Source organism: Lactuca saligna, chromosome 8 (genome assembly GCF_052625555.1).
Source record: "Lactuca saligna cultivar CGN05327 chromosome 8, ASM5262555v1, whole genome shotgun sequence".
Taxonomy (NCBI): Eukaryota; Viridiplantae; Streptophyta; class Magnoliopsida; order Asterales; family Asteraceae; genus Lactuca; species Lactuca saligna.
This window is the reverse complement of record NC_136424.1, coordinates 117,820,123-117,828,069: the sequence shown is the minus strand read 5'-3', so window position 1 is coordinate 117,828,069 and position 7,947 is coordinate 117,820,123.

Sequence of the window (7,947 nt, the reverse complement as noted above, 5' to 3'; positions counted from 1 at the left end):
TGACCGCCAGAGTAGGCAATGTAGCATACCAGTTGGAGCTACCTGCGGAGTTGAGCCAGATCCATAACACCTTCCACATGTCCCAGTTGAGGACTTGTGATGCCGATGAGACGACAATAGTACTACTGGAGGACATTCAGGTTGATGCGAGCCTAAATTTTATTGAGAGGCCGATCATGATTTTAGATCGAAAGGTGAAGGTTCCGAGGAACAAGGAAGTGCTCCTGTTTCAGGTCAAATGGCAACATCGGATGGGGTCTGATTTGACTTGGGAGCCGGAGTCGGAGATGCGGGAGAAACATCCTGAGCTATTTGCGGAGCATGAATTCGATGGAGAAGTATGATTCTAGTGGGGGGAAATTGTAACATCCGGATTTCCAGGTATATTATTTTAATTAATTAATTTGAGTGACACGACGAGTTGGTGTATCAACTCGTCGAATAGGGTCACGATTAGTGATGTGGATTAATGAATGGACTCGACGAGTCTGCGAGCTGACTCGCTAAGTCAACGCTGCTAAAGGAAACCCTAATTTCTCGGGCCTGTGGCCTATTTAAAGGCACTTATAGCTTCCATATCCCCCTACCTGTACCCATACACCCCTTGAGAGAAACCCTAACGACCATAGTGAGAAAAAGAGGGAAGGAAGCTTATTTTGAGTTATTTTCTTAAAGAGAGAGAGTAAGGTTCTTTAAGGACCAAGGAGGAAAGGCTAGTGGATTCGTTTCCTCTTCTTCTCCAGCTTCAGATCTAGGTAAAAAGCTCTTATCTTCCTTGTAGATTGATTAGATCCCTTGATTGTGAGATTTAGGTCTTGTATCACTTTCTGGATGGGGTTTTGGGTGCATCAAACCCCTTTGTGAGTTTGTACTACAGATTTGGACCTTGTGAGGTCCAGAGAGTCCGAAAACCTGAAGCCATGGTTGAGCAACCATAGAGTTTTGTAGCTAGGAAGCATTAATGGAGTTTTAATGGCATATAAAGCAATATATACCATGCATGGACATCATGATCAAACCTTTATGTGACTTTTGGGTATTAGAAGGCTAGATCTATGAGCTAGAGTTACAGATCTGACCTCAGGTAGCCAAATGAGAAATTCGATTGAGTCAACTCGCCGAGTCTATGGGATGACTCGACGAGTCAGAGTGGGTTTGACCCAGTACCCTTGACCCAGTGATAACTCATCGAGTTGGGGTTCAACTCGACGAGATGAGTGAACCCTAGGAAGAACTTTGGGGATACAAGTGGACTCAGCGAGTCACATGGGTGCACTTGGCGAGTCAGGTCAACCTTGATTGTTGACTCATATTGACCTCTATTGACTTTGTGAGTGGGTCAATGAGGAGCATTTGGGACCATGGAAGTGTAAAATAGTCTTTTACCCATCCCGAGGGATTGGTAGAGAATAAGAGGACTTTAGGTGTAAAGGAGTAAAAGAGATATATTGATTGAGATGCTTGTCTAATGTGTTAGGCGAAGGCTAGTTCAGGATTATCTAGTCCGTGTCTATTTCTACTAGCTACGAGATAAGTCTTCTTACTATACTTATAGTGGTAATTATGTGTGACCAGAGGGTCTTATGTGCTTGCTTGAGTTATGCATTTTATGTGTGATATGTGCTGTTTTATATGATATTTAGATCGGACCGGAGGGTCCAACGAGTAGTGAGATAGGAGGGTTCTCACCCAGACCGGACCAGAGGGTCCAACGAACCATGGGACTGGAGGGTCCCACTGAGACACATCGACCGGAGGGTCCTACAAAGTTATAGCCTCAAGTGGCTAATATGTGTATGTGTTATTTTGGGGAACTCACTAAGCATTCGTGCTTACCGTGTTATGTGTTTCAGGTACTTCCGAGGATCACGGGAAGACATCAGCTTGATTGTACACACACAACTAAGCTGGAGTTATGTTTATGGATCCTGGATTGTGAATAAATGTTTTGAAAACTATGTTGTTTGGTATTTGGAGTTTTGATAAATGTGACATATGTTTTTATGATAATTAAAAATGAAAAATTTGGTTGGAATGTTCATGACGTTACATAATGTAAAATTTATTCACGACATCATATATTAAATTCACAATTTAAAATATGAATGATTCATATATAAAATTTTTTGTTAATTTTCTTCTGAATATATTTATTTTTTGTGAGTATGTAAGAATACATTAGTTTTAATAATAGGTTTGCATTAAATTCAAAATGAGTGAAATAAATGGTTTTATTAGACAGTGAATGTAGTATTTAAGTTATTAATGCATGATTTTATTTACATATCTGATTTAGAAGAAAATGATGGTTGCGATGCTGGTATAGATAGTTAATGGCAAGGTGTGGTGGTGGTAGTAGTAGAGTTTGACTTTTTGATTTCTTTGAGTTTATGAATTATTGTAAAATTGTTTATATTAAGTTGTGAATTTTGTGAATTAAGCTTTAAATGGATTGTATAAATTTGTAATTTATATAAGTTTTGTGTTCAAATATGAAAGCATATAAGAATAAAAATATTCTACTGCAAAAATTACCATTTTGCCCTTTTTGTATCAAAAAGAGAAAAAAAAGGATTTTTACATGTTTAATAAGAATATCATATAAACATTTACTAACTAATCAAGGTTCTTAGAGTTCTTAACTTTTTTTAGTTCTCATTTGAACCACTCCACACACACACACATACATACATACATACATACATACATACATACATACATACATACATACATACATACATACATACATATATATATATATATATATATATATATATATATATATATATATATATATAAGAAGGGTATATATGATATTTTGATGTTTAAGAAAGACATATACAATATTTTAAAATTTTATGAAAGATCAATATGATATTTAAAATTAAGTATGACAAATATGATGTTTTGATGTTTAATAAGGATATATATGAAATTTTTACGGAAGAAAGCATGTAAATTTATAAATTTACTTTTTTTTTTTCTGTCAAGTAACCTCGTTAATATTAGTCGTGACTCTGTGAATACATTAAAGCTTTTGAATTTTAGATTTTCATAATTTTTCTGTGTAGATGTTCTGGCAGATTTTTTTCCCTACAAAAATTTGTCTTTTTCTAGTTCATTTATCTATTTATTTATTTGGTAAACTTGGAGAAAATAATAAAAGAAAAGAAAGAGGATGGTAGCTTTTATGTCTTAAGAGTGAGAATATAAGAATGTATGATTTGTTTATTTCTTATTTAAATTATTTAAATATGTGTTTTATGTATGAGATTGAAGAAAAAAAATGAAAAGGAATGAAAACACACACTCACAATTTGTGTGTGAATCAAATGAAGAATATAATCGATGAAGGTCGATTGACAGACGGAATGCTTGACGGAGAGAACCGGAATTGAGTGATATACTTTTTCTTTTTTTTCTAAAGAAAAGAGTTTTGTGGACATAATAAGCCCACTTGCGAATTAGCAAGCCCATTATTTCTTCGATAAATAGTAAAGTAGTGGTTATTGAGTAAATATATGAACTCAAAAATGGTTATTTAATGTAACTCTTATTTATTTATTTATTTTATATCTTTTGAGTTTTATACATAGTAGCTTGTTGAATATGATTATAAAATTATATTATATAAATGATAATATAATTTTCAATAAAACGATATAGAATAGTGTAAGCATTTAAAGACAACGACTTTCAATCCTTGACCCATTTTACAGTGTTTAAAATTTATCCATTTAAACAAAAGCATAACAAAATTTTAAATAAATAAAATAAAAATTTCACCTCTTTTGGTAAGCTGATATGCTAACCTGGATAAGAATGGATTGTCGGGCACTCAATTATTTCTCAGATTTTATGACATTCGTTACCAACTGTCAAAAGAATAAACTATATGACTCAAGAGTTGACCTTTTATTTTTTTTAATTACCTACTGATTTTCCAAATCATTCTGACTCAGTTTTTTAAGTTGTTGCATTTCTTTATAACAATATGACAAAACATTATATTTGTTTATACACTTTGTCCACACTATTATCAATCCATCTTCTAAATTCTTAGAAATTATATTTATTTTTTATTTTCATAAGAACAATGATTCATCTCGTAAAGCAAACGCAAACGATGGTTGACGTGGGCCCGACTTGCCACACGGACTCACATGGCCAAAGATGGTGAATCATAATAGTGTTAAGATGAGTAGCATGGTGGCTATGGAGTAGTCCCCATCGGTGTTGGTTGGTTTAACACAAACACCTTAGAGTCTCCTGTGAAAAGATGGGTGCCCTACAAATGCTTCATGCATATCAGAACTACAAGCAAGAATTGGACAAATATATAGTACTCTCTAGGTGAATTGGGAAGCTGTTTCATATGCTACAAGATGACCCATATCTTATTTCCCTGAGGGGTAATGTAGTCTTGAAAAGGACACATTTCTAAATTATCCATGGGTCTAAGTGTCTCTACAAACATATAAGTGACCCATCTTTTTGTTTTCTGTTTGTGAAAAAGTTTTAAACCACAAAGGGATTTGTTGTCAATATGCGGTCGAATCTTGTTCTTTAAAGACCTAAACTTACTCGATTGATAGATTTCTAGGGCTCCATAGGATTCGGTGAAACGTTATATCCTTTGACGAGTTGTAGGTTATGTTAAACAAGTTACAACGAATTGAAAAATAAGGTACATTTGGGCAATCTTTAGCTACTATTACAATTGTACTAATTAAAAGGCAACCTTTAGTGGCTATATTACAAATAAATTAACTAAAAGATAATCTTTAGTTGCTACAATTGGACTAATTAAAAGGCAATTTTTAGTTGCTATTACAATTGGATTAATTAAAAGGTAATATTTAGTTGCTATAATTGGACTAATTAAAAGGAGTGGTGATTATTCCACATGGTATTTTAATTTATCCACTAGAAAACCAATCTATATTAGTTTTAATTTTTGATTTAGGAGAGATAGAAACATTATCTATTGTATTTTTAACTTTTGATATTAAAGAGAAAAACGAATTGTTTACAAACTACGAACAAAACGAACGACGTCCGACATCTTCCTTGTTCTGTGTTGCTGCTCTGCCGCATCTTCCTCTCGGCTCAAAACATTATATTTGCTTATGGCAACTATGAGTCTTCCTTGTACTCACAAGATAAAACATTTTGAAGGAATGACACTTTCATTAGATCTTATTCATCCACATTGGAGGATTGATACGATACGTTTGAATTCAGAAGATGATTTACACAATGATATAGTCAAAGAATTTGATGAGTTGCTTAGTGAGTTGTCTTCAAGATATCAAATATGGCCTCAAAGTAAGAAAGAATTTGCTAATTCTATGATTACTAAACTTGTAACTAAATCTTATATATTATTTGATCCTTATATATTATTAATATGTTTATAACATCTGTTAATAAAAAAATGCATGCTTTAACCTTCACTAATAAGTATAAATTTTGAATAGGAGTACCCAAACAACTTTTAGTTCCAAAACTTCTCTTATTCCATTAAACAATATTAATAGTTAACTAAATTATTGATGTTTTTGAATCATTAAACTATTCTTATTCCAATAAACAATATTAAGACTTAATTGATTTATTGACATTGTAAAATATTTTTATTTTTAAACCTTGTCGGTGTATAACAACAAAGTGACTTTAAAATTTACTAAAATCCATATTCACCACAGTTGGTGTAAGAAATAAATAAAAGCAAAATAAAATGTAATATATTATATTGGTTAAATATTTTCAAGAAAGATATATAATTATGAGGCAAGATAACTTTTTAAATTGTTGTAAAATATATTTGGCATTGATTAACCTAAAAAAAAGGATGTAAAGTTTGGAAATATCTTTCTTTGTCTTCATTATTCTAAATTAAAATTAAATTAAATTGATTAAAGGTAAAATAGTCCATTTATTAATTATTCCTTGGAAATATTAAGTCTTTCTTAGAAATATCAGCTCCCAATTAAAAGATAATAGTTGTTATTACAATCGGACTAATTAAAAGGAAATCTTTAGAGGGCTATTACAATTAAGACTAATTAAATGTCAATCTTTAGTTGTTATTTTTTTTACCAGAAAAAGAACGAATTTATTCAAAAAACTAACAAGATATTAGACTAACAAGAATACAAAGACATTAGGAAATAGCAATCTTAGCCAACCAACCCAATTAATGGTGGTCCTTCTATTCTTATTGTTAGTCTAAACATCAAGTCTATCAAAAAGATCCGTCGGTCTAAATTTCTTCCTTCCAAAGAAAATGTTATTTCTAAACCTCCAAATGACACACCACAAAGTCACAAAACCACCTCCAAACACTCTTTAAGAGGTTCTGCATCTAAATACTAGAGATCCAAGAAATCCAATCTTCATAACATGAACAATTTAGAATACGTGGGGTTTTAATTCAAAATTAGTTTCATAAAGGGTTAATATCATAAAAGCTCTAAATTTTTAACCCGTAATTGGAAAAAACCTTAATATATTTTTTTATTATTGCTATGACCACAACTTTTTTCACAGAATTATTACTCTAGCCACTTAATGAGTTTTATGGTTAACTTAGTTAAATTTTTTGCAAAATCAGTTGTAAAAGTTTATATTTGATCCCTGAGGTTTGGAAAAAATTACACCACATGATTTTTTAACTTTATTTTTCGTTTTTTGTATACTTTATCTATTTTCGTTTTTTTTATAAATATATATATATATATATACATTTTTTATTTTCTTTTTTGTATATACTTTATTTATTTTCATTTTTTAACTTTATTTTTCATCAATTTGATTTTTTTTTTTTTTTTTTACCTTTTATACATTTTGTTTTCTATTTTATAGTGTATATATGGAGTATATTAGAGTTTTTTTTATAGTTTTTTTTTCATATTTCTTTTCATATTATATTTAAATTTTTTCATCTTTATATTTTTTTTCTTATTTGTTTTCCAATTTAATCATTAAAGAGGTGGTGTATTAGGTTTTATGCATGAAGTTTTGTACGTTATTAAGGCGTAAATAGAGAAATATTCACCAGAATTTGAACTTCGCATTTATATATATATATATATATATATATATATATATATATATATATATATATATATATATATATATATATATATATTTACGGAAAACATTCACATAATTAGCACAAAAGAAACGACACCAATCAGTAGTAATGGTTTAGGATTGAAGAAAGGTGCATGGAGTGCACATGAAGATAAGCTTCTCAAAGATTATATTTTTTTCTTAATTGGAAAACAAATAAGAAAAAAATAAAAAGATGAAAAAATAAAATATAATACGAAAAGAAAGATGAAAAAAAAAACCAAAAAAACTCTAATATACTCTATATATATAAAATAGAAAACAAAAGGTATAAAAGGTAAAAAAAATAAAATCAAATTGATGAAAAATAAAGTTAAAAAATGAAAATAAATAAAGTATATACAAAAAAGAAAATAAAAAATGTATATATATTTATAAAAAAAACGAAAATAGATAAAGTATATAAAAAACAAAACATAAAGTTAAAAAATCATATGGTGTAATTTTTTCCAAACCTCAGGGACCAAATATGAACTTTTAGGACTGATTTTGCAAAAAATTTAACCAAATTAACCATAAAACTCGTTAAGTGGGCTAGAGTAATAATTCTGTGAAAAAGTTGTGGCCATAGCAGTAATAAAAAAAATATTAGGACTTTTTCTAATTACGAGTTAAAAATTTAGGGCTTTTATGATATTAACTAGTAAAATAGAAAACGAAAGAGTTATGATTTTCGAAAATAACATAGCAAATTATACCCACCAATGATGGTCTTACAAGTTATAGAAATATTAAACCACCAACCAAAGAATGGATGAAAAAATAACAACCTTTGTAGTTTTTGGGTCTTTGTGGGAGGCTTAGAAGTTG